General features: G+C 44.4%; 1 protein-coding gene and 1 pseudogene across 1 annotated transcript in view; one reads left to right on the top strand and one right to left on the bottom strand.

Moving 5' to 3' along the window:
* Positions 1-25752, top strand: part of LOC126484757 (monocarboxylate transporter 9) — a 694178-nt gene that overhangs the window by 320736 nt on the left and 347690 nt on the right. The window lies entirely within an intron of this gene.
* Positions 15216-15333, bottom strand: LOC126485371 (5S ribosomal RNA; annotated as a pseudogene).

Here is a 25752-nt window from a genome sequence, read left to right as displayed (position 1 = left end):
TAAGAATCGCATCTTCACTGTCCCAGAACACGATGATCATGACATTACCGACGGAAGCAGTTGCTTTGAATTTTTTCTTCTGTGGGGAGTGGGAATAGCGCCATTCCATCGATCGTCGTTTTGTTTTGGGCTCAAAATGGTGAACCCAATATTCATCACCTGTCACAATCCGGGATAAGAAGCCCCCCCCCCCCCCTCCTCAGCTTCAAAACGTTGCAACAAATCAAGGCAATTTTTTTTTTCTGTGCGATTTGTGATCCACCGTTACACACCGCAGGACCCATTTTGCACACACTTTTGAATATCCAAGAGTGTGGATAATTGCATCCACACTTTCCACAGTTCCTTTGCTGATTGACAGATGCAACGCCAACTGCCGAGTCGTAATACGTCTGTCCTCGCGAATGACATCATCAGCTCGCTGCAGCATGGCAAGTTTGACAGCCGTAGTTGGTCTCCCCGACCGCTGCAAATCGTGGAGCTCCGCCGAACCGCCTTCTGATGACGTCACCCTCTGTGCCCAGCGACTAACTGTGCTAATGTCGACAGCAGATGCTCCATAGATTTTGCGCAAGCGTTTGTGACTATTCCCCACAGTTTCAATGACGGTACGTTGCTTGTAGCTTACATCAGCACAAACGCAATTTTGAAACTGTTCTGCAGCTACCCTATCTGTCGGGAGTGACGGAAATTTGGCGCGCTCACCCGGGAGACTTCAAATGATGCACAGGTAATATTTCGCATTCGTAGCATTGTCATCGGCTGAGAAAAAAAAGTGCAGTGCATTACTTTCTGGGCAACTCTCGTATTAAGAACGCGCATCGGTGCGACTCTTGTGGGTAAAGATTCTAGTACACAGATACCATGTGAAATTTGGCGGTATATGGAAGAGATGCATTGTCGCGTCCAGCTGTAGCTAAATGGAGTTTATAGTCTGACTAAGGCGGAACAATGTAGGTGATGCTAATCGGCTATACAGACCAGATCTTTGGACCATGCGATTTTCATCGTGTCGGCAATCTGTAGGAAATCCGGGAGAAAAGAGATTTTTCCAACGATGGGGATGTTCACACAGAGGTTCTCGAATGGCTCCGTGACCAAGGAATATATTTCTCGAGGAAGTCAACGATTGCTAGGACGTTCGGACCATTGTTTACAGAGACTTGGCTCTGAGCACTATGGGACTTAACTTCTAAGGTCATCAGTCTCCTAGAACTTAGAACTACTTAAACCTAACTTACCTAAAGACATCACACACATCCATGCCCGAGGCAGGATTAGAACCTGCAACCGCAGCAGCAGTGCGGTTCCAGACCGAAGCGCCCAGAACCGCTCGGCCACAGCGGCCGTCTATCTTTTTCAGATCTCGGAATCTAATAAACGAAACATCAAACGTTTTTTGATATGATGGTGTGTATCTTTAAATGATGGTTGCCACCTATATTATTTACTGAATATTTTATTTAAGGCTTAGAAATCAGCGTGCCACTTTTGTGAGCCTTTTCTCACTAAGGCTGCACGGGGTCTTGACAGTTGCTTGGCAGTCTAGTTGCCGGTATGACAGCGCGTGCTCATGGTTTTGTAAACAGCCGATATTTGTGTTCATGAGGCGGTTTCTTGATGGGTAAGTTCTCATAGTTACAGTCAGTTTTCCGGTTTAGCGTTGCTTATGGCTTCGTTGCTTGATATTTTTACTAAAATTTTCTAGATTCTTACTTGTGCCCTTTCATTTGTCAGAGGTGTTGGCCTAGCCATTATACTGTCGTATTTTGCTCTCACGAATTTTTCTGCTCACTGAATTTGCCTATTTGCGTTAGTCAGCTATCTCTTGCACGCCTTAGTTTTTCTTTTTCTACTGTCGATACCTTTTTTGTGTTGCTTCTAGGTGATGTAATGTAATGAAGCTTTGACAGTGGCTATCTGGCTGTTTCCTCCCAGTTCTTTGGACTCTTAACCACGTTTGACGCCTCTGTTACGAGTAGGAAGAATTTTATCGGTAATAATGAAGCACTGACGGTGGCTATCTGGCTGTTAGCTCCCAGTTTTGTGGGACTTTTAATTACGTTCGACGCCTCGGTTACGATTAGCAAGAGTCTCTATCGGTAAGCTCAGTTATGGTGCAGTATTTTACGAGCTGATACTTATGCCCCTCACCACCCCTTAAAACAGAAATGTGGCCCTGTGCTCCATAGTCCAATCGTTGTTTGTCTTCTTTCCGTTGTTTCTAATTTATTCATTGATTATTGTCTTTAATAACAATTTATACTTATACCAAGGCAAGGAAATCGTTTCTGAAGAAGAGAAATTTGTTAACATCGAGTATAGATTTAAGTGTCAGGAAGTCATTTCTGAAAGTATTTGTATGGAGTGTAGCCATGTATGGAAGTGAGACATGGACGATAAGCAGTTTGGACAACAAGAAAATAGAAGCTTTCGAAATGTGGTGCTACAGAAGAATGCTGAAGATAAGGTGGGTAGATCACGTAACTAATGAGGAGGTATTGAATAGGATTGGGGAGAAGAGGAGTTTGTGTCACAACATGACGAGAAGAAGGGACCGGTTGGTAGGACATGTTCTGAGGCATCAAGGGATCACAAATTTAGCATTGGAGGGCAGCGTGGAGGGTAAAAATCGTAGAGGGAGACCAAGAGGTGAATACACTAAGCAGATTCAGAAGGATGTAGGTTGCAGTAGGTACTGGGAGATGAAGAAGCTTGCACAGGATAGAGTAGCATGGAGAGCTGCATCAAACCAGTCTCAGGACTGAAGACCACAACAACAACAACAACAACTTATACCAAGATGTAATTTCTCCAGATTGTCTGATAATGCCTAGAACAGGCGAAAGGTCACATTTGAAGATTAAATAAACGTACTTTGTTAACCAAGTCTGTTGTTCCTGGCCGGCCGCGGTGGTCTCGCGGTTCTAGGCGCGCAGTCCGGAACCGTGCGACTGCTACGGTCGCAGGTTCGAATCCTGCCTCGGGCATGGATGTGTGTGATGTCCTTAAGTTAGTTAGGTTTAAGTAGTTCTAAGTTCTAGGGGACTAATGACCACAGCAGTTGAGTCCCATAGTGCTCAGAGCCATTTGCACCATTTTTTTGTTGTTCCTGTACCCACAAATTTACAACAGTTGTGCAGATTGGCGTCCCCAGCATCATTGCAGGCACGGCATCGTCGCACAAAGTTCTGCCATTCCCGTTCTAATATCCCCGGTGTCGTTCTAACAGCGTCGCAGACGACGAGAATTCTTCCCAGGAGATCCTGTTCAGTCATTACAGACGTCTCGTACACAAAACCTTTCACATGGGCCCACAGGAAGATATCAAGTGGGCCGAGACGAGGTGAACATTCTGGCCACAAAACAGGACCCCCTCTGCCTGACCACTTCTCAGGGAATGTCTGTCTGAAGCAGGAGTTCACGGGGTCAGTCTAAAGTGAGGTGGGGAACTATCATGTAGGAACCAGCCGTTGACGAAAAACAAGTGGGGTGTTTTACAGCAACCCTATTATCTTAGCAAGGTCGATGCTGGCACGTGTATTGCACAGTCAGAGGTATCAGATCAGTTTTGGGCTCATAACTTCCGACTCGACCGTTTCCGGACCTGGGTCGCTTACGTCAGACTGAAACATTTATCCCTTTCCTTCATCCCTGAAAGGCCGTAACGTCATCACAGAATCACTCCGTAAAAGGGCGGTCAAATGAAGACGAAACAGATGGAAAAAATTAGTAAACGGTTCAATATTTCCGGAATAATCGCCTCAACTGTTAATACATTTACGCCACTGTGAGGCAAGACGGTCAACGCCTCCTTGCAAAATTTTTTGCGTTCGTTTACGGAAACAAGATTGTACCTAGATGTGCATCTCTTCGTTCGAAGCAAATCGATGTCCGCGAAGGACTCCATAGCTCCAAAACTAAGGAACTCTCGCCGGGAGAGATCGGTACTTGCGGAGGAAGAGTAGGGGCTTCCCAGCGAAACTTTTCCAGCGTACTCGTAACAATCGTGGCAACACTTGGGCGGGCATTTTGTTGGGACATTTAGACAAAGCTGCCGTACATAATACTGAAATCTGGTTTCGCAGGACAGAGCGGATCAGATTGTGGAAATGGGCCAAGGTCAGTTACTGTTAGTTATACAGGAACACACACAACTTTATTCCTTAAACCTTATTCTTTAAAACAACAAAGATCAATTCATGGCTGAGGGCCCAAGTAACTCCAGAATATGATTCTTCAGTTTCTCCCGGCGTATTTGATAGTCAAAATTTCCACGGGTGTGCTGCCGGTCTATAGTGTCGACGCAGAGAGTCTACCCCAGGAATTGGAACATCTGAGAACTGTATTTCGAAAAAATGGGTACTCAGAGTGGCAGATTCAACGTGCTCTCCGCCCAACCACTGCAGCACAACCTGTTGAGATGGATGAAGTCACGAGGGAGGAGGTAGGCACTGCATTTATTCCATACACAGGCGCATTCTCGGGGAAAATCGCCCGCATTCTGAAGAAACACCGGGTCGGAACTGTGTTTTGTCCTCCAAATAAAACTCGTGCACTGGTGGGGAGCGCCAAAGATGACCTCGGTTTGAGGAAGGCCGGCGTGTACCAGATTCCGTGTCAATGTGGCAAGTCGTATATTGGTCAGACGATGCGTACCGTCGAGGATCGATGCCGTGAACACCAGAGGCACACTCGACTGATGTATCCGAGCACGTCGGCGGTCGCTGAACATTGTTTGTCGGAAAATCACGCCATGGAGTATGACCGCACGAGGATTCTGGTACAGACGTCGAGATACTGGGACAGCGTTGTTACAGAGGCCATCGAAATTCGCACCAATGACGACCTCATAAACCGTGACTGTGGCTATAATCTTAGCAAGGCTTGGGAACCAGCGATTGGGTTAGTCAAGAGTAAATCGAGCAAACGTATAGTTGTGACGACCACGGCGGACAGAGCCATCACACCGACGTCATCTCAGACGCCATCGCAATCTGTTCCACCGCGCGACCGCGGCGCGGGGAGCGGACGGCGGGGGGAGCGCGCCGCGGGCGGAGGGTATTTAAATCGGCCGCCGCCGCGACCGAACCCAGTTCGCTCTGAGCAGCCATAGCGTACGGATCTCCGTACCGGCACGTTCACAGGAGCTCAGTCCGTCAGTTCACCTGATGATGGCGACATGTATGATCGCCGAAATATTGTGCCCGTTGGACACTATAGACCGGCAGCACACCCGTGGATATTTTAACTCCTGAATAAGTTCAAATGATTGCGTTTAAGTCACCAGGATTTAGAGCAACGGCTGAAGGTCTTACTTAAGTAAAATTAAAATATCTTCTCGGCTAAAGGCCATATTAAGGAAAATTCAAGTTAATTCTTTGGCTGAAAGCCCAGTTTAAAAAAATTTTCTTTACATAATAAAAGAGAGACTTTAAGAATAAGCCTTTACACACTACAACAGAAAAACATCTTAACTTGAAGTATCTTGTCGGCTGAAGGCCCAAGCAATTACTCAAGAATAATTAAAGAATTCAAAATAATGAAAGAGAAACCTTACAGACAAGGATTTACATGTTAAAGCCACAGATTCTGAAACAAAGGCGGCTGAAGGCCTAATCTTGTTATGAAGATGTTATGAAGTTAGGCTGAAGGCCACATACTAAACGTAAAAGAGACAATATCAATACACGGCTGAAGGCCTAGCACAGTACCTGCGACCAAATAAAATGACAATCACAAACAACAAACAGTGGTGGCTCAGACTGTTCCAATGGTCGGCCTGGGGAGGAAACTTTAGGTGAGACAGACAGCCAAGCGTAACACTAAACAATCTGGTTGCAGCACGACCTACGGACGGCTGATGAATCAACCAGCCGCCTAATCAATTCCCTTTCACCCGACCATCAGCACGACAGCCAAAGGTACCAGCGAAGACGAAGATCGCAGCAGGATTATGTCTTAATAATTGGCGTATAAACACAGTCAAGGCAGAATAAACATTCAAAGAGAAAAAGAGAACGACACCAAGCTGTCGAACTACACGCCGTGCCGGACAGCATCGACACGGCGAGGAAAACACACTGTTGCAGAAGTACGCTAACGACCAGGGCAGGTAACCGGAACGTTAACGGCCACAAGGCAGAATATACCGCTGGTGCACTTCACTAATAAATTATAATCATTTCAAAGGTTAAGCAGCATACAGGGAGACGGCTGCAAAATTTTGGTGACTACAACACACCATCACGTTGTTGCTTGCGGGGACAGCCCAGGATGCAACAACCAGCAATCAACGAAGAGATGTCACAACGGTTGAGCTTTCATGACAGGTTTACTGATTACTCAACTCCAGTATGCAGGTGCGGTGGGCGACAAACTTAGCAGTTCTCGCAGCTAGTGCCTCACTGCCACACCAAAGACAAACGCTGCTGCTGCCACTGACGGAGGCAAGTGAGCAACTCGTTCAGATAGTAACTGAGGGAGGAATAAGACGCCACTCGGTGGTGACAAAATGCCCAAAAGGAGAAACGGCATTAACGCTAGCCGACCACGGCTCAAAGACCATGTGCAAATTTTGTTCGAGTCTTTCCGTTTCTCCTTACGATGACCAAACGACGAGACTATCTTACTGACTTCCATGTTGATAATCACCAAGAATCTTCTTGTCTTGACTTGAAGGTCGTTACGATTTAGCCTCTCTGTGGTGTCACCGCCAGACACCACACTTGCTAGGTGGTAGCCTTTAAATCGGCCGCGGTCCGTTAGTATACGTCGGACCCGCGTGTCGCCACTATCAGTGATTGCAGACCGAGCGCCGCCACACGGCAGGTCTAGAGAGACTTCCCAGCACTCGCCCCAGTTGTACAGCCGACTTTGCTAGCGATGGTTCACTGACAAATTACGCTCTCATTTTCCGAGACGATAGTTAGCATAACTTTCAGCTACGTCATTTTGCTACGACCTAGCAAGGCGCCATTATCAATTGCTATTTATCTTGTGATGCATGTACCGTCAGACCGATGTTCACCAATTATGGATTAAAGTTAAGTATTCCAGAAGCTACGTACTATTTTTGCTACTATAAAGACCTTGTCCTGTTCCAGACCTCACGCCATCCTGCGTGAGCTTAAACGCGTGCCTTTCGGCTTACTTATAATGGGTTGGCTGTCTTGCCAGACCACAACACTCTCTCTCTCTCTCTCTCTCTCTCTCTCTCTCTCTCTCTTCCCCCCCCCCCCCCCCCATCCCTTTCTCTGCCTTCAGCAGCCAGAGTGAACAACTCCATGCTTCTTTCATTTGTCAAATCATTAAACTCTTTCATTTTCTTAGGAAACGCATGCACAAACATACAAAGCATTCTTCAGACCTATCGGCAGATCGGTTTTCCAGCCGAATATGCGAACTGCTTCATGCAGCGTGGGAAAAGAGGAAACCGTGGTTCTTGGCTGATTCTCACCGGTCGCTAGCAAAGCTTACGTAAATGAGGTTATATAATGAGGGGTGAGTTGGCGGGGGTAGGCTTACGGATGCAGCATCGCTATTCAGTCCCCTCTTAGTCGGCTATGACGTCTGCGCCAGAACTGGAACCGCGTTACGATCCCCATCCAGCTCTGTTCGTTGCTAGGCGGGATGCTGACACTGTACAACGCCCTAACAACACAATTTGAGCCCAGCTGGAAGTGTTCAGTTTCACATTCATTTTCGTGGATACCTGCATTTCCTTTGTTTCTGTACAAAGTCTGATTTAACTGTTTTGCACGAAGTACTTTCGGCACGTATTACAATATATAAAACACCCGGGTAAGTGCGAGCAGGGCTCCCGCATCGAGGGTTCCGTACAAACTTAATTATGTATATAAACACTTCATCTATCCTGGAAATCGAGAATATCTGCGATTTTTGCTTTTTACCGATACAAGTAGATACAGATAGTCGGATAACAAATGACAAAAAAATTTTTTGCTTGTAATATGGTTACAGATTAACAATTTTCTGAGTTTTTTTTCCTTTGCTTGTACTAGAGACATTGTTTCTTACCAAATATCATGATTCTAGGTCAACGGGAAGTACCCTATATATTTAGATGAGTGAGTTTGCATGTATAAAATATGGGAATTACACTGAAGAGCCAAAGAAACTGCTCCACCTACCTAATATCCTGTAGGGCCCCCGCGAGCACGCAGAACTGCCGCAAAACGACGTGGCATGTACTCGACTAATGTCTGAAGTAGTTCTGAAGGGAACTGACACCATGAATCCTGCAGGGCTGTCCATAAATCCGTAAGAGTAACAGAGGTGGAGATCTCTTCTGGACAGCACGTTGCAAGGCATTCCAGATATGCTGAATAACGTTCATGGTTGGGGAGATTCGTCGCCAGCGGAAGCGTTTAAACTCAGAGGAGTGTGTTCCTGGAGCCACTCTGTAGCAGTTCTGAACGTGTGGGGCGTCGCATTGTCATGCTGGAATTGCCTAAGTCCGTCGGAATGCACAATAGACATGAATGGATGCAGGTGATCAGACAGGATGCTTACGTACGTGTCAGCTGTCAGAGTCGTATCTAGACGTATCAGGCGTCTCATATCATTCCAACTACACACGCCCCACACCATTACAGAGCCTCCACCAGCTTGTACAATCCGCTGTTGACATGCGGGGTCCATGGATTCATGAGGGTGTCTCCATACCCGCACACGTCCATGCGCTCGACACAATTTAAAATGAGATTCGTCCGACCAGGTCACATGTTTCCAGTTATCAACAGTCCATTGTCGGTGTTGACGGGTCCAGGCGAGGCATAAAGCTTTGTGTTATGCAGTCATCAAGGATACACGAGTGGGCCTTGGACTCAGAAAACCGATATCGATGATGAATGGTTCATACGCTGACACTTCCTGATGGCCCAGCGTTGAAATCTGCAGCAATTTTCGGAAGGGTTGCACTTCTGTCACGTTGAACGATTCTCTTCAGTCGTCCTCGATCCCTTTTTGCAGGATCTTTTTCCGGTTGCAGCGATGTCGGAGATTTGATGTTTTACCGGATTCCTGATATTCACGGTACACTCGTGAAGTGGTCGAACGGGAAAATCCCCCCTTCATCGCTACCTCGGAGATGCTGTGTCCCATCGATCGAGCGCCGCTGTAAAACCACTTTGAGACTCTCTAAAATCTTGATAACCTGCCATTGTAGCAGCAGGAACCGATCTAATGACTGCGCCACACAGTTGTAGTCTTATATAGGCGTTGCCTACTGCAGTGCCGTATTTTGCTTGTTTACATATATCTATATTTGAATATGCATGCTTATAACAGTTTCTTTGGCGCTTCAGTGTAAACAGACGTATCTTTTGATTACATTCACTTAGAAGCTTAAAGTTTTGACACTGAGAAGTGATCATCGACTTTAGTATGTGACGTATTTTCAATCTGGCACGTCAATCCACTCCTGAGCAAAAGGGGTGTCAACAGGCGGACGGAAAGTCGGGCAACAAAATACAAAAAATTTTTTTTCGTGTAATATAATTAAATATTTACAATTTTCGGATATTTTTTCATTTACTTATACAGCGAAACCTTGCTTCTTGCCAGATTTTACGGTTGTAGGTCATAGGCAAGTACCATATAAGTTTTAATGAGCGAGTTTGGAAGTATCAAAGTAAGCGATGTAAATGTCCGTATGTTTTGATTGCAGTGTTTTGGAACCTTACATTTATTACACTGACGTGTTGCTATAGATCTTAGTTTATGAAATAAATTTCAACTTGATACGTCTCCCTGTTCCTGAGAAAAAGGGGTCTTAATATTTGGACAGACGGACAGTCAGATAACAAATGTCAAAACATTTTCATTTGTTATAATTAGAAATTAACGATTTTAGGATTTTTTCCTTTAGTTGTACGGTTAAACTTTGCTTCTTACCAAATTTCATGATTCTGGGTGAACAGGAAGTACCACATTGGTTTTGATGAGTGGGTTTCCCAATGTCAAAAATATGTGACATAAACGTCCGTATCTTTTGATTCGACTGGCTTAGAAGCTTCAATTTTTTACATCGCCAAGGAACCGTAGACTTTAATATGTGTCCGAAATTTCAAGGTAAAACGTCCACCCGCTCCTTAAAAAAAAGGATTTCCAATAGTTGGACAGACATATAGACGGCTGGATAACAAAGTGATTCTGCAAGAGTTCCATTCCCACCGACTGAGGTACGGAACCTTAAAAGCAAGAAAGAAGAAGAGAGAGAGAGAGAATGCATTCAATTATAGTTGTATGAGGGCCCTGAAGGGAAATGAATTTTTTCCAGGCAACATAGCCTTCTTCGACGAATTTACAGGGGATATGTAGTTGATAGCAAGAGCTGACAAGAGTGATAGTGTAAAATAGTAGAAGCCAAAACGTTCCACTAAATGCGGGTCCATAACGAGCTGTGCGCCACAGACTTCAGTATGAAATATTGTCCTAGATAGCACCTACGTATTTACGATTAAGTTAGCTTCTGACTGTGCTCAGATTCCATCCGTAGTCCATGGCTGGTGTTGTGAGCAGAAGAAACTACTGTCATTCGGCCACAACTGCGGGTCTTTTGATTGCTCTGCGAGAAGGTTCATCACGCTAGAACATATTTCAGTTCATTTTATTACATGAATTAATAAAAGACTTACTTAATTTTGACACAGTGTTTGTCACAAGAGTACTAGATAATTTACAACTGCCATCGACTAGCAAAACATCACTTGATGCACAAATTAACAAACTGCTCTCTTGAGGTACAGTGTTCAACGTTAACAACATCACAAGATCGTCTGAAAGTATAACTTCTCGTTGGTCCTAGACGATGATGTTACCTGCTGTAGCTCAGGTCTCGAACTGGGGCAAAGCTCTTGCTAGCAAGACCTCAACGTGAGGGCGCTGCTGTGTGGAGAGGGGAGGCGTGGTTTCCTGGAACGCCTTCCATACATCGTTGCGGATTGCAAAAAAATGGCTCTGAGCACTATGGGACTTAACATCTATGGTCATCAGTCCCCTAGAGCTTAGAACTACTTAAACCTAACTAACCTAAGGACATCACACAACACCCAGTCATCACGAGGCAGAGAAAATCCCTGACCCCGCCGGGAATCGAACCCGGGAACCTGGGCGTGGGGCGGATTGCAGGGAACCCTCGCTAATGTCTGTGGCATCGATTCGCGTTGTCGACTTTAGTGTGGCACCGTGATCTCTGGACGATACCACAGTTAGATAATGTGGTACACATACGACGAGATACAGCCACATTTTACTGCTGGTGTAAGAAGCGCCAATATTGCGCACTATGGACAGATCGAGCAGGGCCTGTACCTTGGCCTCAGACATCACGTTACCTCAGTCCTCTGGATTTTACCGTCTGAGGTCATCTCAGAAGTGTACAGTACTGTCATGAAGAACTGGCGCTGCAAATTGTACAGTCTTGCCAGGCTTTACGAAATGATCCAGGGGTGTCTGAAAGAATTCGTAACTCACGCCAGAGGTGATGAAAAAGGGAAGGCGACGTGTGGCACACGTCATTTGACAGATACGAATGTACAATAAAATGTACGTACATGTTAACGTAGGCCGTCGAAGAAATTTGAGAACAATTACGCGGGGACTTAAATGGAAATTTTCGCTGAAGTCACTGGCGGCTGGCAACCACACGTTTGTAGTCATCTCGAAAACGGCTCGATTGCGGACCAATGTGTTCTGGAACGCTTTTGCTTCCTGTACTGTGTGCTTTCACCTGTGTCAGTTGTCACTATTAATTATCATACATCCTGACGGCTGATCCAAAGAGCCTCCATTTTTCTCAGCCCTGTTAAAATACGAGAAGCTTTGAATAAACAACGCAACACATTTTTTTTTTACTGAAAGCAGTTTGGTTTTATTCAAGATTCCAATACACCGTATTAATCTCCACTCTTTTAGCTACTAACCCTATTTTTCAACACAAGCTCCGTCAACGCAACGGCCTTACGCCACCTTACTGGCAGGGCTTATATACCCGCATGGTACCACCCTACTGGTCGACGTCGGAGCTAACATCATGCTGCGTCAACAACCTCCACACCATCAACGTACTGCTTCCGCGGTGTGCATCCATCATTGAGCCAAACAGATGGAAAGTACGAGATCCGGGCTGTTGGGTGGATGAGGAAGAACAGTCCAATGTTGCGATAATGACGGGCACTTCGCCCCAACGGCTCGCCGCGCGTTTGTTTACTACAATGTCCCCGTAGACATTCTGCAAGCGTCTGTGGATGTCTACGATGCTCCGGTTTTCCGCCAAAAGAAACTCAGTGACATCTCTCTTGCTGGAATGCACCTCCTCCACAGATGCCATTATGAAGTCGGAACTTCATCAAACTATAGGTCCTGAAACGGAAATATCACACGATGTTCCACAACAAATTCCGCATTTTTTCAATCTAAATTGGCCGACGGAAAAAATGTGCTGCGTTACTTATTGAATGTCCCTTGTACAAAATACTCCTTATATTATCGTAAATTATTCCCGAGAAGTTCTGGAACGAGAGAACTCACTTGAGGTTGAATGGTGCGAACCATATCATGTCCAAATTGGCACACTTTGAAACGACCTCTTTGAATGTAAAGAATGACAGTGCTGGAAAAACTCTTACCCTATTTGATTTTCAAACAGCTGAGCCAAACTGAACATACTCCGACAGGTCTCTCTTTACTTATTCTAATCATCACTAAACTGACACACAATATTTTTAGCGCAACGCAGTCTGAATTCAATAATCCCTACAAAAGAATGGCCCTGACTAACAATGACCTATAACTTTCATGAATCACTTACCTCACAAAAATCTTTGTTAGTCGAATTACTACAATACAGCGAGCGCCAATACTGACAGCTAAGTAAAAGATTCTAATTACTGAAGGCACTAACTTCTGATAGGCATAATTAGCAAAGGAAAGATTTTGATAGAGAACAAACGATGTACTTACCTTAATAGTGTTCAAAAGTCATAATATATATATCGGTTCATGACATTCAGTCTTACAAATTTCCTTTTTCTGACGAACACACGTCCAGATCGTCCGCTCATAGTAACCTCTCAAAACTCTGGCGTCTCTCTCTCCACACCCACCACTGCTGGCGGCTCACCTACAACTGCCCAACGCTACGCGCTGTTCACATCCAACAGCCCAACACTACACACTAGCGAATATTCCAACAATGAGTCCAACCAACCACAGACTGCACACAGCGCAGTCAGTGATCTTCATACAGAGCGCTACCTGGCGTTACCAACATAAAAACCTAAACAGCCTACTTACAACTTTCTTCATGGTGACAAGTGCTGTATTTTTTAAACTGTGAAATAGTCGTATTATTATCCTTATAATTTATAACAGGTTTCTTCACGTCTGCATCACAAAGCCATTTTAATGTACACTCCTGGAAATTGAAATAAGAACACCGTGAATTCATTGTCCCAGGAAGGGGAAACTTTATTGACACATTCCTGGGGTCAGATACATCACATGATCACACTGACAGAACCACAGGCACATAGACACAGGCAACAGAGCATGCACAATGTCGGCACTAGTACAGTGTATATCCACCTTTCGCAGCAATGCAGGCTGCTATTCTCCCATGGAGACGATCGTAGAGATGCTGGATGTAGTCCTGTGGAACGGCTTGCCATGCCATTTCCACCTGGCGCCTCAGTTGGACCAGCGTTCGTGCTGGACGTGCAGACCGCGTGAGACGACGCTTCATCCAGTCCCAAACATGCTCAATGGGGGACAGATCCGGAGATCTTGCTGGCCAGGGTAGTTGACTTACACCTTCTAGAGCACGTTGGGTGGCACGGGATACATGCGGACGTGCATTGTCCTGTTGGAACAGCAAGTTCCCTTGCCGGTCTAGGAATGGTAGAACGATGGGTTCGATGACGGTTTGGATGTACCGTGCACTATTCAGTGTCCCCTCGACGATCACCAGTGGTGTACGGCCAGTGTAGGAGATCGCTCCCCACACCATGATGCCGGGTGTTGGCCCTGTGTGCCTCGGTCGTATGCAGTCCTGATTGTGGCGCTCACCTGCACGGCGCCAAACACGCATACGACCATCATTGGCACCAAGGCAGAAGCGACTCTCATCGCTGAAGACGACACGCCTCCATTCGTCCCTCCATTCACGCCTGTCGCGACACCACTGGAGGCGGGCTGCACGATGTTGGGGCGTGAGCGGATGACGGCCTAACGGTGTGCGGGACCGTAGCCCAGCTTCATGGAGACGGTTGCGAATGGTCCTCGTCGATACCCCAGGAGCAACAGTGTCCCTAATTTGCTGGGAAGTGGCGGTGCGGTCCCCTACGGCACTGCGTAGGATCCTACGGTCTTGGCGTGCATCCGTGCGTCGCTGCGGTCCGGTCCCAGGTCGACGGGCATGTGCACCTTCCGCCGACCACTGGCGACAACATCGATGTACTGTGGAGACCTCACGCCCCACGTGTTGAGCAATTCGGCGGTACGTCCACCCGGCGTCCCGCATGCCCACTATACGCCCTCGCTCAAAGTCCGTCAATTGCACATACGGTTCACGTCCACGCTGTCGCGGCATGCTACCAGTGTTAAAGACTGCGATGGAGCTCCGTATGCCACGGCAAACTGGCTGACACTGACGGCGGCGGTGCACAAATGCTGCGCAGCTAGCGCCATTCGACGGCCAACACCGCGGTTCCTGGTGTGTCCGCTGTGCCGTGCGTGTGATAATTGCTTGTACAGCCCTGTCGCAGTGTCCGGAGCAAGTATGGTGGGTCTGACACACCGGTGTCAATGTGTTCTTTTTTCCATTTCCAGGAGTGTATTTTCAGCAGGTGAAACCCTACAACTCACAATATTTGAAGAATGTCATGATTACCGCAAAGTGCTGCTGATCAAATGTCTTTAGTTACCAACCAGTTTCGGTCCACAGACCACCATCAGCTTCATAAAACCATTTGCAGCATCATATATTCTCTCTCTCTCCTCCGGAAGAGGCCATGAAGGCCCAACCGTATCGACCGGCCGCCGTGTCATCCTCAACCCATAGGCGTCACTGGATGCGGATGTGGAGGGACATGTGGTCAGCACACCGCTCTCCCAGTTTCCGAGACCGGAGCCGCTACTTCTCAATGAAGTAGCTTCTCAGTTTGCCTCACAAGGGCTGAGTACACCCCACTTGCCAACTGCGCTCGGCAGAGCAGATGGTCACCCATCCAAATGCTAGCCCAGCCCGACAGCGCTTAACTTCGGCGATCAGACGGGAACCGGTGTTAACGCTGCGGCAAGGCCGTTGGCCCACCATTATATTAAGCATTACTGAAACCATCGGCGTCAGATAATAACATAGAATCCATGAATTCGTCACTGCTGTAACACAGTAATACAAATTACATCCTCAATCATAAGCTGTGCCAGCAGTGCACTTACATGTGCTACATCAACAGTCAGCATTAGCGCTGGTAGCTGAGGCATTCTACATACTCACAGTGTACTGTCTTGTACTGTTTGATTCACGATGTCATTTACACTAGTGTCTGCCAACAGTGACGAATTCAGGGATTTCATTTTATTAGCTGACGCAAATGATTTTATAGCCCCTAATATGATGTTCGAAATGCTTTTGTGAACCTGATAATGATCAGCGGACAGAAACTGTTTATCAGAAAAAAGAAATTTTATCTGCTGCTCTTGGTGGCAATCATGGCATTTTTCACAGCTCTTTCTACGGTCTGCCTCGGTTCTCTTCGAAAATCATCTTCAGATCTTGCGGCCCCTGTATCATATGCGGTTAAATTCTACATTATACACGGACCACACGATCTCATAATGGTTTTCGCAGAGAACCGAAACCAGTCATGATTAATAAATAGAAACTTTCACAACCAGGTGATGAAAAACTGTTGTAAATTGTTGATTCGTTTGTGGCGTTGTCTGGGGGGAGAACACCGTCAAGATTGTGTGGGAAGTTTGGTCGTTTCTCGGCAAGTGTTGTTTCAGATGATCCAGTATCGGTGCATGAGAGAGATCAATTCTCCATTTACTCTACGTATTGGGTATACATCCTGCGATCTGTAGAGAACCAGTGGCCATTATATCTCTGCCAAATAAAACAGCCTTCAACCCTCTTTCGTGGACCATCAAAGGCCTTTGTTGAGGTTTTAGTTGTTATTTCAGCATAGGAAGGTTATGGTGGATCGAATTTTCATTCATAGTCACGAAAGTATGAAAATTTTTCTGTACATTGCATCCAGACAATATTAAATATCTTGTTCAAAGGTTCTTGTGTATACCTTTTTGATAAAAAGACAGCATTCACGTAACCTTCTGGACAAGAAATTTTTTTCTCACTCCCTGCATTGCAGATTCTTTCGGCTGATACTTCTACAATGTAACACAATGATCTTTCCGAACGTCCATTGTCTTATTTGGAATGTTTCAATGCTAGCAAAACTAAACCGATTCCAAGCTAAGCGTATTCATGGAACAATCAGGCGACATTACTGATCATCTACACTTCTATTTTTTCGTTGATAAACGTAAAATTATTCTAGTAAGGAATTACCGAAGAACCCATGAGCATGAGTTAAATCGTGACGTGAAAGGGGGAAAACATAAATAACCGAAATTTTATGAAGTTATGGCTGTAGCGATTTGTTAATGGAACGGAGGCAGTCTGAGTGAAGCAGTGATGAAGGTATTCATGTCGATCATAGGGTCAAGACGCAAAAGAGGGAAGTGTTAACAAAAAAAAAAAAAAAAAAAAAAATTGAAACATTGTTTTTGAATCGGCTTAAATGAGATGAGACAATGAGACAAGCTTTTTTCTGTTTTATGATTACACAATTTATATAATGTCAGGGAACGAGTTTTATACTCTGAAATATTTATTTCTTTCGTAACAGTACACTATTTTTTGTAATTTTGGATTGTGCAATCTTCGGTATTTAATAGCTCGTTGTGTCACAGTGCAGAAATGTCCTTGTACAACTATGATACGCGTAATATCAACAAAGTAATATTATGCACACAGCAGCTGTGCTCATGTACCTTCGTGATTCAGCTTGCGAACTCACATTAATTTCTGCCTTATACACCAGTTGATCTCTGCAAATATACACAGTGATCAGAAACCGTCCGAAAAGTTCGTAAGTGTGTTGCGGAGGAGGTTGTGCTAAGAAACAATTGTTAGGAAAAAAATTCGTTACGTAGCGCCATTTCGGAGTTAATTAGCATTTAAGTCAGCCTATCAGGCGGTTGCGCGCGCAAATTCAATAGGTCCACCATATAAAATTATTATCAGTTATTCTCATAGCGTAGATGATAGCGCACGAGGCTGCTCAGCCTTTGGCGCGGGTTCAATCTTACTACCGTCCCATATCCAATTTTTGTATCGCTCTCTTAAATGGTTTTAGGAAACCAAACGAAGAACACGTCTCTGGCAGGCTAATTGAACTTGCGCACGCAGCGATATGATTCACTAACTTCAGTGCTAATTAACTCGAAACGACACAACATACTGAAATTTTTTCTGAATTATTTCTCAGCATATCCTAACCTGCAACACACTTACAAGCTTTTCAGACTGTTTCTGACCACAATGTATAAAGGGGATAAAAAGATTAAAGATTTATTATGTTGTACAATTTAGCCACAAGATTCAGTGGGAACTGTAACCAGGTTCATATTATGCAGTGAGGTCTGGAATGTCAAAGATATCAGCCACAAGGCTATCAGAAATGTCAATTTGTGTGTCACGCACTCTCCAGTGCGCCAGAGCTATCTTGATAGCATCCTCTTTTGGTAAAGTACGCATACAAAGAGAAACATCGTAATCTGGTTAGATACGGCCAGTAAAGCTCGTTTCTGCAGTTATCCTGGCTATCAGTATTGGTTCAAATGGCTCTGAGCACTATGGAACTTAACATTTGAGGACATCAGTTTCCTAGAACTTAGAACTACTTAAATCTGACTAACCTAAGGACATCACACACATCCATGCCCGAGGCAGGATTCGAACCTGCGACCGTAGCAGTCGCGCGGTTCCGAACTGAAGCGCCTAGAACTGCTCGGCCACCGCGTACTATCAGTATTAACACAGGGAATGGCATTCCTGGGTCCTGCAACATTTTTTATGCTCCCACTGGCTGGTCGGGTTATATCCTCGTAAATTTTTATGTTCATGCCGCATCGTATCGCTGACAGAATCCGTCGTTTAATTTTTGCGTCTCACGTCTTGGCCACCACGTCATTCTGTGTAGCGCCGAAGGCGACGGCGCGGTCGTCTTTAATTAGCCGTCCCCACCGCAGTGAACTTCAGTTACAGTCCCGAGACGCGGCATATACGAATGTGAAATCACTGCGAGCGATGTCCAGCACTCAAGCTAAATACATCACTGTCGCAGAAGAGGCCACTCTTCTGATTTTGATAGGTTCTGAACAGTCTATAAGTAAGTTGATTCGCTGTCTTGAATTCAATGACGATGTTGATACAAAAGATTTGCAAACGTTGCAAAATACGCCACCTCACGTAAAAATGTACGGCCTTTTCTCTTAGGTGCATAGGATATTCAAAAAATTTCGAATATTTTGAGAATTAGGACAACTCATCGAAACAAGAAAAGCAACTGCAGTAAAAGAATTTGAAGCCATTTTGACTATTTTTCACCGTGACTGTCAAGAAATATGTAAAGGTTTTTTTAAATTTACTGCTACCAGTCACAAACTTTGTATTACTTATATATTTAGCGACATGTTTCGAAGGTAAAACCTCGTCTTCAGGTTAAATGGCATTACTTAGTCTTTTCGTAAATGCTGTGGTCATCCTGAGGAAGAAGAGAAAATTTAGTAAAAGGCGACACTTTGGAAGCTGGACTGATGTTTGCACGAAAATGGGTTGTAACGGTCACTCACTTTGATCTTCTGGCGAGGCAGTCTCGTTGTGATGTGTTGCGATGTTTCCATTTCCGTGGCTCTCTTGGTCACTGTTCACAAATTGTTACTAACATAGCACTAACTTGGAAACACGATACAGACAGTTCTGTAGTGCAGTGGACAAGATGGCGGTCGAAATACAGTTGGTTTCGATTTGAATATCGATAGTCACAAACAGTTCTGTAGTGCAGTGGACAAGATGGCGGTCGAAATGCAGCTGGTTTCGATTTGTAGTCACACTCTCCTTTGTGCCCTCGGTGGCTCAGATGGTTAGAGCGTCTGTCATGTAAGCAGGAGATCCCGTGTACGAGTCCCGGTCGGGGCACACATTTTCACTGTCCCCTTTGATGTATATTAACGCCTGTCTTGATTTAATTATCATTTCAACAGTCTTCTTTGAGGGATATAGACATTGTCCAGCAGTCCTCCTGCTTTTTCAGTCGATCGGAAAAATACTTTCTGTGAAACTCTGCAAAACACTCGTTGACTGCAACTATTACTTCCTCATTTGATGAAAATTTCTGCCCAGCAAGCCAAAGTTTTAAGTTGAGGTACAGAAAGAAGTCACTTGCGACTAATTCTGGTGAATAAGGTGAATGAGGAAGCATTTCAAAGCCCAGTACATGCACTTTCGCGGTTTTTATCGCTGATGAGTGGAATGTGCATTATCCTTGCGAAATAGCACATTTTTATGTGCCAACCTTGGTCTTTTTCCAGCCAATGCAAGTTTCAAACGGTCCAACAATGAATCACAACAGGATCCAGTTATAGTTCTGCCCTTCTCCAAGTAATCTATGAGGATTATACCCTGAAAATCCCCCCCCAAAAAAAACCAGTGGCCCTCAACTTTCCAGCTGACAAAATGACCTTTGCATTCTTCGGTACACTTTCACCAGCCTTTCTCCATTGTTTTACTACCGTTTTGCCTTTGGTTGCGTTTTAACGGATCCAGGTTTTATCAACAGTCAGAAATCGATGCAAAAGGTGTTGCGGATTGCGGTTAAACATCGCCAGACATTGTATTCAAATCCTGTGCCGAGTGCTTTTATGTTCAACTATGAGCAATCGCGGTATCCACCTCGCACACAGCTTCTTCATAGCCATTTCTCCGTGCAGGCTATTATGCACTCGCTCAAACGAAATGCCTACAATTTCAGCAATGTCGTGAGTTTTTATTCGGTGGTGTTGTTTTACCATGTCATTTTGTCAATCGTTTCCTTTGTGCTGACTTCAACTGCACAGCTCGAGTGCGCTTCGTCTTCGGCGCTTGTCCAACTACATTGAAATTCAACTGTACAAAAAAAGGAAATGGTATTCAGTGATGGTGCAGAGTCCGCATGAACTTGATCCAATTCTGTTCTGATTTGTGTGGCAGTTCAACCCTTTAAAATAAAATGTTTAGTAACAGCACGAAACTCCGTTTTTCCGTCCTCAGTCGCAAGCGACACACTAACCAATTCAGACAGCTGTCAGCAATGAAATGTACACTGTACATTGTTGAAATTCTTTATGCGATTCTTGGAATAATCAAGTTTGTCAATCATGAAAGCGAAACAAAAATGTTATATTGTTTCATGGAAATTTACCTGACGTATTAGTCAACCCACTAGATTGAGAACGAAAACATGGTCCAAGCATGCTGTATTGTCTTTATTACCTGTACGTTTGTCCAGTTTCAAACCAAGGGTCGTTTACAAGCACATATCCCAATCTTCTAGCTTCATTTTACATTGTAATACAGCGCCGGTGCGTGTGGACGTCTTACTTCGTTGCGTATACGGCACAAAACCGACATAATATTATACATCGTTACGGCTATTAGCCGACATGAACATCTGTATTTCTGTCGGCTCTTAGACGTAGTCACTTACAATACTGTATTGTTTTGGTCCCACGTAAGCGCAGAAGTAAGACGTATTCCTGTCCACAAGTACCTGCGCTGTATTACAGTGTAAATGAAGCTGGAAGCTTAAGGGGAGATTTACTATCTTTTGGTTAAAAAATCGATTTTTTAAAAATTGCATTTTTGGATACATAAAAGTGTTTAGGATCCATCCCTGAAACGGTTTTTCCGAATACGCAACGTAAATGTTTGTTATTCGCGGTTGAACAAAAAAATGCACCTGCCTGAAATCGGCCTTTTTCACGCACCAGTTTCTTTCTTTCGGAGGACGAGTCATTGTACCGGTGCTTGGGAGGAAACACACAAAACTGAAATGAAAGTTTGAACGCGTGTGTTCTAGAAGTTAGGCAGCAAGCGTTTGCATTCTGGTGTCGAAGACTGTGGAGATTGCGACTTTCCTGGCAGTGAGCAGTTACAACGAAGGGTATTCAGCTATTCTGAAGACCATGACAACGGTGGACGTCACCCTGGGACTCTATTCGACGCAGTTCTCCAAGCATTCGGGCGACCATCGGATTCAAGCGTCCGAAAACCGCTTGTCACCAGCCGTACGAGCGGCTCTGGAGAAGCGCGGGATCACCCAGATCGAGCAGAACGCCCTCTGTGAGGAAGAGGAAGGACTAGTTTATGGATCCGGAATAGCAGATTGAACGTAAGTTGCATAATATTACATTTATACGTAGTCAAAACTTCAAACGCGTTTTCTCGAAATGATTTTTTTTATTGCGCGGAATGGTAACTTCAAATCTACCGATTGGCATGATTCTTTGTTTACGACGAAGCTAACTAAATTGTCTAGGAGTTGTACCACTTTTAATCTGATCCATCAACTATAAATATTTTTACTAGGACGACGAAGTCGAAAAATCGATGACAAAACCCCTATTTTTTTTTTCAAATGGCCGCCATTTTGTTTCCTATGGTCCAAATAACTAAAGTGAGGTACAACTCCTAAAGAATCTTATATACTTCGCTAACGTCAACTCAGTTTTGATTTCAGACGAGCCGGCTGACCTGTGACACCGCGCGTGGAGGTCTACATCGAAATTTTGTTTCGTTTCGACGGCGCTTCGGCCTTTGATCTTCAACATTTCCGGTCGAAAAAATTCCAGTTTGTAGCGGAAATATCAATAAACATTTTCAGCAAATTTGACATTCATATCTATAACACATCCCGAGAAAAAAATTCTCAAAGAACATGCTTTTTTCGGGCCAAAGATAGGAAACCTCCCCTTAATATACGTGCTTGAAAATGACCCAAGGTTTGAAACGGGTCAATGGTACAGATAATAAAAACAATACAGCCTGCTTGGGCCATGTGTTCATTCTCAAAACACTTCCGGCGGTGGACCCCACCGCTACACCCACCCAAATTGTAGATGTCGTCTCGATTCGTCGAGTTGCTCCGATCAAGTAGCTCGTGAAATGCACACCTGGAGAAGCCGAGCATTCGTGGGGCTGAGAGGCGGGCGAAGACAAGGCGGCTCTTTGTGGTGCGCCATAAACAGGCCACTGGCGTCTTATCAGGAGCCGGCCGTCCCCCGCTGTGTGCCGCTATCGCCACCGCAGTCAGCTGTCCGGCGCACGCAGCCGTTTGTACCGCCGGCGCTGCGCATGCGCGCTGCCTGGCCTATCTGCTCGCGGCTTCTTTGTCCGTACTCGCTGCGAGTCACATGTCTCCAGGCTGCGTTCGTTATCGCGTGGCTGTCGGCTGTCTCATCTTTAACGATACGCACTGCCGATCAGAAGCGGCTTATCCGTATAACATATTGTACGATTAGCACGGACGCCTCACGCTGTTAAGAGTCCCGCACAGCATTACCGTTAGCAAATTTGGAGTCAAAGTACAATGAGGTGACAGAAGTCATGGGTGGAGACCGGATTATATGCATTTGCATGTTGCATATGCATTTGCATATTTGGCTCCTTTTCACCGGTTATTGTATATTTTAACTAGAAACTAGTGACGATGCATATTTTCGCTGTATGTTTACAATATTTAAAAAATTTAGGCGGGCGGTCTCTTGGTCGGATCTAGTTTTGATGTCTCTGAAATTGACAGCGATCTAGAACTGCGTGCAATCGCTAACCGAGAGGCCAGTGCCTAGCGAAATCATTACAGAAGAGGAACAGGAAGTGGCGGGCTCAGTATACATATCACTATAGTGGAAACCAAAATTAGATTTTTCAAATCCAAGTTTGGCTCGTCCACTACAGGCGACACCGTGACTTAGTGGTATAATTTTTCACAGTTTTTGGACTTCGCTATTGTATACTTTTAATCTTTAAAATTATTGTAAGGAGGAGGAGGAGGAGGATATTAGTGTTTAACGTCCCGTCGACAACGAGGTCATTAGAGACGGAGCGCAAGCTCGTGTTAGGGAAGGATGGGGAAGGAAATCGGCCGTGCCCTTTCAAAGGAACCATCCCGGCATTTGCTTGAAGCGATTTAGGGAAATCACGGAAAACCTAAATCAGGATGGCCGGAGACGGGATTGAACCGTCGTCCTCCCGAATGCGAGTCCAGTGTGCTAGCCACTGCGCCACCTCGCTCGGTTAATTATTGTAACATCTGTTTTAAAAGGACTGGAACATTTAAATAATATGCTTGTACCGAATATTTAATAGAAAAAGCTTTAAAAAAAGTGATAAAGGATCTTTCTTTCTATGTATTCGCAGCACATTACACTTGTCTACATTCATTTCAGTTCAATTTTCCATTGTTACAACCTCTCGATGTACTACAGCATCATCCGCAAAAAGCCTCAGTGAACTTCCGATGTTATCCACGAAGTCATTTATATATATTGTGAATAGCAACGGTCCTACAACACTCCCCTGCGGTACACCTGAAATAAGTGTTGGGAATTGGTCTTTGACAGAAAGCGGTAGTACAATAAAATACTTCAGAACACAATCGAAAAATATTTTGTAGGCAATTAAGCTGTGCTGGATTATGCGAGCATTATCGTAAAGAACTTTTAAACCACTAGAAATGATACATCACTGACATAAAAATGGGTGTGTCTTCTGACGTTTGAAAAATAAATTGGGCGTCTCAACAATTAACCGATGATGATGGAGGAGGTTGAGCTCCGTGACTGTGGAATAAATTAATCTGTTGAAAATGACACCTCCTGTCTCACTAAAAGCAAAAAATATGTGTGTGATAATTAAGAAATACGTTCGACTCTTGGTCGTATTTCTCAATAAATCGAAAATTTTACCTTGTCCGCCGAAAAAAAAAAATCAGTAAATTGAACCGATTGCCATGACAGACCGTTCTGCAAGCACTCTATAATTCGAAGTAAGCAGCAGTTTAAGATCCGGTAACTCTAAATGTTTCCTCAGCTGCACAGATAACTTTTTCGTCGTTTATCTTTCGCGACAGTCCTTTGTCTTCACAACAAAGCACATCCTGAGACATTATTGACTTAAAGGAAGTAAAAGTGTTTCACTTTCCCATAAAACAAACAGGTTATTGAGGCCATGGGCTGAAAAAAAATTGCGAACGTTTCAGGATTCCGTCATGCAGATTGTCGAAAATTCTGAAGAAAAAATTAATATTGCTGAAACTTATTATACGAAGAAAGGAAGCGGACTTGACGAGATGAGTTCCCATATTCCGAATAATGCTTATCGAAATGGTTTAGTCTATGCAGAGGACGAAACGCGCATCTTACCCAGTCACTTCGCTGTTAGTCTCTGCACTGAAGAATTAGGCGCTAGTGAGGCTGGACTCAGTAACTAAAAAAAAAGTCATAACTTTGTTTTGTGCGGAATATGTGAGCGTTTATCACACCGTTTGTTCAACATAGAAAAATGAATGAAACTGAAGTTTTCCTGATGTATTCTCGGATATTTATCAATGTCTTCCGTTGAAACGTTAAAATATATAAAAAGTAATTATGGTAAAAACCTCAACTTTCTTTTAATTTCGGGACTGTCTGTTAGTGTGTGCTTCCCTTTATATAGAAATGTGTACGTTTTTGAAACTAAAGCGCTATTTTTTAAAGCTGAACTCTTATTTTGACTTTTTCATGATTCCACCCTGATCAATCGATCATTCCTTTAATCAAACTTCCAATTTTTCCAACTTTTTGTTAGGTCCCTTGCACGTTGAATTATATAAAATCGAATGTACTGCGTGGAATGCACCAGATGAAGCGTATCACAGTTACTGTGACACACGAGATCAAAGAGCCATGGCAGTAGCAAGCGACAAAGATAACGGGGGCAGCAGTGACCACGGAAAGTTTTCTCACTCGTATATATTTCAGTGCTGTACATACGATAAGGTAAAATTTATTCGTCATACATCAGATGATTAATAGCTCCCTTGTATTAGTATATAAGATCAACTCTTAGCAGAAAATATCACTCTGTAGTTTCATTTATCCGTAATTTTCATGATTTATTTATAGGACTAATAGAACAGACACCTGATCGTTACTGCCGTCATAGTTTCAGCTCGCCAAACGAGAAGACGGAATCATGCTACTTCGTCGAAGCTTCCGCGTTATTCCTCAAGTCTCAACTGCCGATTACGAGATGCTAACCTTTGGAACTGTGCCTTGATCTCCTTTCGTCAAGGACCTCTAAAACTGAAAGGTCGACTACTGGTCTGATTAACGTACACAACAATCTGTTGACGCTTCCTGTTTAGAATCAAGTGACTCGCAACTCACCAAGGTTTTGTCAACGCAGAGTGTTATTTGTTGTTAACGTGGAATCTCTTCGTAGGAAACTTTTTAGCGCCACAAGGATAGATAATGGAAATTTGGCACGTGTGTGTGCGTGCGGCTTAACAGTTGAAGAAAACGTGAGAATTTGCGGATATTTTTAGTGATTTGACTCGTATATTTTGAATACCAAGGCTG

This window comes from Schistocerca serialis, chromosome 6, assembly GCF_023864345.2.
Source record: "Schistocerca serialis cubense isolate TAMUIC-IGC-003099 chromosome 6, iqSchSeri2.2, whole genome shotgun sequence".
NCBI classification, from domain to species: Eukaryota; Metazoa; Arthropoda; class Insecta; order Orthoptera; family Acrididae; genus Schistocerca; species Schistocerca serialis.
This window is presented reverse-complemented; position numbering and strand designations above follow the sequence as displayed.